This window comes from Podarcis filfolensis, assembly GCF_964270895.1.
Source record: "Podarcis filfolensis genome assembly, chromosome: 8".
In the NCBI taxonomy this organism is placed as follows: Eukaryota; Metazoa; Chordata; class Lepidosauria; order Squamata; family Lacertidae; genus Podarcis; species Podarcis filfolensis.
Genome location: NC_139611.1, coordinates 54,664,906 through 54,671,211, shown reverse-complemented (window position 1 = coordinate 54,671,211; position 6,306 = coordinate 54,664,906). Strand labels below are relative to the sequence as shown.

The 6,306-nt window shown below is 47.2% G+C and overlaps 1 long non-coding RNA gene across 1 annotated transcript in view; it reads right to left on the bottom strand.

Annotated features, from left to right (window-relative positions):
- The window catches only part of LOC310767890, a 196,892-nt gene that overhangs the window by 23,356 nt on the left and 167,230 nt on the right, over nt 1–6,306 (bottom strand). The window lies entirely within an intron of this gene.

Here is a 6,306-nt window from a genome sequence, read left to right as displayed (position 1 = left end):
AACTTTCACACAATCCAAGAACATCTGCTGGGTTTGTGCTTTGGGGCAGTATCCTGCTTTTTTATTTATACCCTGTCTTTCTTTGAAGGAACTCCAAAGTGATAATAGTTTCCCCCTCTCTTCCCTCCCCCCAGCTCCATTTTATCCTCACAGCACCCCTGTGAGGTAGGTTAGGCTTACAGATAGTGACTGGCCCGAGATCAGAGAGTGAGCTTTGTGGTTGAATGGAGATTTTCTCAATAGCATCAATAGTGTTAGAGAGGACTCAATAGGCCTCAGTTCTACTTGATTTTAGGCAACGGGTAAATTTTTCATTTATTCTCTCGGGCTTTTAAAAGGTGAGTGTTAAAAATCCCCCCTCCCCCTGGTCCAAGCTCTTTCTGGTTGTTTATCCAAATTGATGCCTTTTTAGTTGGTGTTTTGTTTAACAATTGTCTTAATTGAAGGGTTTTTCTTTACGTCCTGAACTGTTGCATCAGGAGTGCATTTGTGGAAAAGTGACTGAGGACACAGACAGCTATTTAAAATCCTCCAGGCCTCTGCCTGGGAGAAAGCAGAGCAGACTCCTTTCACCCCCTTGGCTTGCAGGACCTCCTTTCCAGCCAACCCTGGATGCTTTTGCGCTCTCCAGCAGCTGCTGCCACGCTGGCCCTGGCTTGGGGGCGCCTCTGCTTTTCCAGCGGCTTGTCACAAATCCTCACACACACCCCTTCAAGAAGGAGGGCTCATGTCCTTCTCTGATACAGGGGGAAGGAGTGGCATGAGGAGGCCGTTGGTGGTTGAGGAATGGAATGGAACGGTTTCTGTAGATCTTCTCGGCCAATGCAGCCCCAGGGAGCCGTCAAAAAGCAAGCCAGAGAATGACGTTAATGTTAATTCTCATCAAAAATGTTGTGGGGCTCCCCACCACCACCACCACATGGTTATTTTTGTCTCGGTGGTTTTATTGCATGGTTACCTATTCTGAGACACAGACACAATATGTGTCGCGCCATGCACCAGGGAAAGGGAAGAGAGAAATGTGCCAGGCTCCACAATCCAGTGATTTAATTTTTTCGGGGGCGGGGGAGGAAAGTTGGTATATTTTATAATGCCCCCCTCATCTCCAGCGAAACAAACCTTCCTGTGTGTAATGAAATTAGCACAAGGTAGTACTTGGCAAACTAGGTACACCAAACCTCCCTGAAGTTCCTTCACGATATGCAAGGAACTTTTCAAGAAAGGAGTCTCAATTGGTGCAGTTGACCATTATTACACTTCCTCCTGCACTCAAGTGTAGAGCAACTGCCATCTGTGGAGAGGAGGATATCTGTGTACACCCCTATTTCCGTTACCATGCATGTATTATTACCTGGTGTTGCACATGCCCCAGGCCCATAGATTACAGGGAGCTAGTCCACTGTCCCTCAGACCTTGTGGGGGCTGGACTATATTTTGAAGGGGGGACATGAACGAATTCTTATGCCCCACAAATAACCCAGAGTTGCATTTTAAATAAAAATGACACATTCTACTCATGTAAAAACACGCTGATTCCTGGACCATCCGTGGGCTGGATTTAGAAGGCGATTGGGCCAGATCCGGCCCCCAGGCCTTAGTTTGCCTACCCATGGGTTAGAAATATAGGCCAAATTTCATATGCTGGGGACAGAGGCAAGAGAGGTTTTTAATGGAGTTTGTTCCGTACTATGAGATGCTTCTGACGTCTTGGCTCATAAACACTGTGTGTGTGTGTGTGTGTGTGTGTGTGTGTGTGTGTGTGTGTGTGTGATACACTCCATTGATTTCAAGAGCATCGTCAGCTTTAACAGCTGCCCTTGGTTCTTACTGCCATAAGCAGTTTCACCTTGAAAGATGAGCTGTTTCCTCATGCTGAATAAAGTGGGAAGGATATCCCTTCTTTAAAGGTTCTTCTTCATCCCGTTTGGTGGAGGAAAAAGGAGAAGAGAGAGCCAGGACGATGATGGGCCCCCTTCGTAATCCTGACTCCTGCGAGGCTCTGCTTGTTGTCGCTGCTCTCTGTTAATCAGGGGAAATATTTTAATCTTGAGATTCAAGCTGCAGTTGATTAACCAAAGCAGTTAATCAGTGCAAGCCTTGCCAGCCCCGTTTTCTTCCATTTTTCTCTCTTCATTTTTCTAAGCTCGCTCCAGAAATGTGGGGAATCTTGGAAACCCTTTGACAGTCCTGGCAATGCAAATCACAGGACTTGGCTACTTTTGCTCTGGGCTACCTTCCCAGGAGGCAAATTGCTTCCAGCATCCCAAATAGCGATGCTGCATATAGAATGAGGCCTGTCAGCACACTCTGGCTGAAAAGCTGAGAAAGGCCACAGGTGACACGAGCCATGCCAAGATACCATTTCCAACTAATATTAATCTGGTCGGAATCAGTCCAGCTTTGGAAAGAAACTACCTCTAGGATTTGGTTGATTGCTAGGGCAAGATGACAGCAGTGGAGACTTAAACTACTAAGCCAGGCATAGGCAAACTCAGCCCTCCAGATGTTTTGGGACTACAATTCCCATCATCCCTGACCACTGGTCCTGTTAGCTAGGGATCATGGGAGTTGTAGGCCAAAAAACATATGGAGGGCCGAGTTTGCCTATGCCTGCACTAAGCGATGCAAGGGAACAGGTTGCACAACTAAGTACCCAAGAGGATTTTTTAAAAAAAGAAATAGCCTTTTTCCATTTTAAAATTTAAACTTTTCTACACCACTCTTAATCTATCCATGCAGGGAGGTTTACAGTAAAAATTTAATCCAAACAATAGTAACATACAATGGCACGAGCAAAAAATAACAATCACATTATTCAAATAGCTAAACAATTCAGTGCAATCGGGTTTGGTTTTTTTTTAGTATTTTTTTATTCAAGTAAAACAGCAGATTACAAAGTGGAGTTGTAAAAGAAAAGAAAAAACAGGCCTATACCTTACTTCCGGGTCCAAATCTGCAGCAGTAAAAAGCAAGGGGTGTCATGGTCTTGAGTGGCAGGGAAGACCAGATGGAGCTGGCAAGGAAGTGCAGTTGCGTAAGGATGACCACGCGGAGGGTCCCAGAGGGATGGGGCATACCCTGCCAGACTTGGCCTTTTGTGGAGGGTGGGGGTGGAGGGTGGAGGGTCACGTCTCCCTGCCACTCACCCAGGAGTGACACCTGAGCCTCCTCTGGAGTAACCACAGCCCGTCTCTGACTTGGATACTCTGCTTGTTGTGCCAGCTCTGCCCCCAGAGTTGTCAGGCTCAGCCCCGCAGGAGGAGTCTGCTGCTCTGCCTACCTGGTTGGCTCCAGAGGAGTCATCAGTGCATCCTCCATCCCCTACAGTGCAGGCAAAAACAGAGAGGCCAGGCCCAACCTTTCTGGAGGAGTGCCCGTTTGCTGGCTTTGCAAACAGTCCCGTTTGCCACATGTGAGTTGTGCCAGCCCCATTCCCATAATGGGGGAATATGTGGCTTGTTGGATCAATGTCTTCCCTTGTCTAGCCAAGCATAGCACCTGCCGTGCCTTTTGAATCCTCCTTGGCTTCTGTATCATACTGATCTGAGCATTAAAGCTTTTAGTACAGGTATAGGCAAACTCGGCCCTCCAGATGTTTTGAGACTACAATTCCCATTATCCCTGACCACTGGTCCTGTTAGCTAGGGATGATGGGAGTTGTAGTCCCAAAACATCTGGAGGGCCGAGTTTGCCTGTCCCTGTTATTGTAGAAAATGGGCTCTCTGTTTGCAAATGCGCACTGCTTTGGTTCCAGGCAACAAGGCTACACCCTCCTGTTCAGGCTCCTGTTCAGTCGTCGTTGCATCTGGCTCCGTCTTCCCAGCCTGCACTGAGGCTGTGCAGGGAAGTTGGGTGGGTGGGGGAGATGGGAGATGAAGTCCAACGACATATGAAGGGCAACAGGCTCCCAATTTGCTGCATTGAGCTGTTTCCCTGGTGTCAGGGACTGACAGAATCCCTCCAATCAAGATCTTGTGAATTATGAACCTGGACCCTGGAGATGGAAGACAAGCACCTGGAGCACCTTTCTTAAAAAAAACAGGAAAGGAAAGGTCCCGTTAACCTGACTTCTTTATCTGGGAAGATATTAGAATGAATAGGAAAACAATTAATTGCTAAGTGCCTAGAGGGAAATTAAGTGATTAAAGGCTGCCAACGTGCTTTTATTAGGAACTAATCGTGCCAGACCAGCCTAGTTTCATTCTTTGATAAAATAATTGGCTCAGCAGACAAGGGAAAAGCAGCTGCTATAAAGAGCAAGACTTCAACAAAGCTGCTCCCAAGGAATGTCACAAGGAATGCCGGCCAGAAGTGGCGGTGACAGATCAATGAGTGCAGCATTGACCGAGAAGCAGCTTTTAAAGGTGAAAAAGGAAACGGATGGATCCATCTTCACTAAGGCAAGGAGTGTCCTAAAACTTTCCCCTGGGATCAGAGTGTCAGATCAAATGCTGATCAGCACCTTTGCTGTATGCTCTGGTAAGGAAAATAATGTGGTGCCCTTAGGGGCCCTTTCTGTTATTTCATGTGTGATGACAGTTTTGGAATATTTCCATTATTACTCATCAAGGATGGTTCCCGTCCTGCCCTTGCGGCTGAGCACAGATCTGAGTCCAGATCTCTCCAATCCAACACTCAGACTTACTACTAGTGATCTACAACCCTGGGCCCCCACAATGTCGTTGGTTGAATCATCAGCTAAGCTGACTGGGGGTGGTAGGAACTGGCTGCACTAAAATACAGCAGCTCCAATAGGCATGCCAGCAGCCCCCTGTGGCAATGGGGCAAGTGACAGCCAAGAGCTGGCGTTTGCCCGCCTTGCAATTTGTGCTGCTCCGCTTTGTGGCTCTGCTGTGGTGGCTGCAGTCATGGGCTCATTACAAGTAAACTGGTACGATGCTCCCGGCTTCATCAAATGGGCTCAATCAAAATGCCCCAATTAAGCTGCCTTGCTTCTTGAGGGTATATCAAGACTTGAGGCAGCACAGCCATACTTTTTGATGAAGTCTACCAGACAGCCTTGATGTTAAAAGGTAACTCAGTGTGGCAGGATGAAGCCAAGGGCACGGAAACAGTGGCGTGGCATGCAAGGAAAGGTTGCCAGAGACACATCCGCCTGGCTTAATTGAGACGTGATGCCCACTGCACATGTCAGCCAGACTGTAGATGAGAGAGCTGGGTGAAAACGTTTCCTCTGGCCTTCGAGACATCAAGTTGTAGGGAGAAGATTATATCCCCTGGCATCCCAACAATGTCACTCATTATACTGAGGGTGGTCTGCTACTTCAGAGGCTATCACATGGCCAGTTAGCCTACTGTTGCAACAATTTAAAATTCAGAATTAAAAAACAGTTAAAACAAATTACGGTGACTGGAATAGGCTGAAAACATCTCAGGTGTTAAAGGTCAAGGTAAAAAAGGTGCATCTTCAGCATTCACCAAAAGCTGTGATGGTGCCAGATGCACCTTATGGTAGTTGACTACACCAGAAACCGCATGTGCTCCTATGATGCTGGGCATGAAAACATCCATGTTATCATTGATTTATATTCTGCTTTTTGGTCCAAAGGCCCCCAAAGCAGTGAACAACACAGCAATGCAAAAAAAGTTACAATAGATCAATCACAACACAAAAGCAAAATCACACAACACTGAGAAATTGTTGTGTTCATAAAGGAAATACACGCCCTCACTGAAGACCCTGCTCCCCAGTATTCCACCTCTCACTTGAAAGCAAAGTTAACTAGTATTCCTCTCTCCAGCTGCTCCAATCTCTCACTTAGGAGCAAACCCATCCACAACCAATCACCCATGTAGAGTGCCCTTGTCCTCATCACATGACCTCCCTTTTGTGCCTCCCCACTGGAGGCAATATGCTCAGCAGAGCCCCATATGGAAATATTCCAGCGAAAGCTGTTGTGGTTTGTTGTAGCAAAAAGAGCAATGGAATATTTCTGTGGTCATCACAAACTAGAGCCTCCTTTGGTCTGCCTTCAGACTAAGCACCCACATAGGAATCACATGTGACCATTTTAAAGACCCATGTGGTCCTCCAGAGCCACAAGCGAGTGGCAGGTGAGCTGTAGCCCTGTAGCCATGGCACCAGCAACGCAGCAAGGGCTACAGGAAATCCAGGGATTCTTATGAGAAGTTGTGCAAGGTTGTGCTGGTTGCAACACTGGGCTTGTCCACACTTCTGCTTGTCCCGCCACTTTCCCCCCAGGGAAAACCTGCCCTTTACCTCTGTATCGGAGTGAACATCAATCGGGTTTTCCACGGATTGCTGCTTGCTCTGATTCAACAATA